Raw genomic sequence first — 814 nt, 5'->3', positions numbered from 1 at the left:
ACTAACTACATGAGACCAAGACAACACTCACTGAGATACTCTGGTATCAATTCATCACAGCTGTCCATGATGAACACACGGCGAACATACAGTTTGATGTTGTTCTTTTTCTTCTTGTTCTCAAAGAGGTCAAAAGGAGCCCGACGGGGGATAAACAGCAATGCCCTGAATTCCAGCTGACCTTCTACAGAGAAATGCTGAAAGAAATCCAAGGTAAACCAGTAGTGTATTTTAAGATAGAAGTGTTTACTCTCAACATCATTTCATTAAATTGCTTAGAACAAGATCTTCCCCAAAGACAGAAAAGATGCCATAGGACAGCTGTTGAGCAAATTAAGCTCTTACACCCTGAATTAAGCTACAATGGGACACCTATGTATAACCCTTAGATCAATGAGAAAACAATCCCATCCAGAACCTGCCATGGAAACAAAGTGAGGTCACTGGGAAGGATGTCCTTTCTTCACCCTGAAAGGGTCATCAGAAAGTGAATGGATGTGGCTCCGTGGCATTCAGTTCCCACCTACTAGCCAGGTGGGCAAGTTCCACTTATCTACTACCACCAACACCCTTCTGCCTGCTTTTCCTGTTGAGTCAACAAGCAAGGCTTCTCACCTTGACTGCCAAGTGGTCTTCCCAGTCATTAGTAAGACTTTTGTAAAACTCTCCATATTCCTCCTGGGTAATATCATCAGGGTTTCTGGTCCAAATGGGCTTGGTCTTGTTCAGTTCTTCCTGGTCTATGTATTTCTCCTTAATCTTCTTTGTTTTCTTTTTCTTGTCCTTCCCACTATCATCCTCCTCATCTGAGCCC

The 814-nt window shown here is 43.0% G+C and overlaps 1 long non-coding RNA gene across 1 annotated transcript; it reads right to left on the bottom strand.

The window, feature by feature from the left end:
- Positions 1-92: 92 nt before the first annotated feature.
- On the bottom strand, positions 93-814 carry LOC145719449 (uncharacterized). Its single transcript, XR_014142386.1, has 2 exons — positions 616-814; positions 93-197 (listed from the first exon to the last, which is right to left on the bottom strand). It is a non-coding gene; the product is annotated as an uncharacterized LOC145719449 (long non-coding RNA).

The sequence above is a fragment of the Leptonychotes weddellii genome, unplaced genomic scaffold (genome assembly GCF_054177405.1).
Source record: "Leptonychotes weddellii isolate Sample4059 unplaced genomic scaffold, ASM5417740v2 HiC_scaffold_45225, whole genome shotgun sequence".
Classification (NCBI taxonomy): Eukaryota; Metazoa; Chordata; class Mammalia; order Carnivora; family Phocidae; genus Leptonychotes; species Leptonychotes weddellii.
Note: the sequence above shows the minus strand (reverse complement) of the source record. Positions and strands in the feature narration are given on the sequence as shown.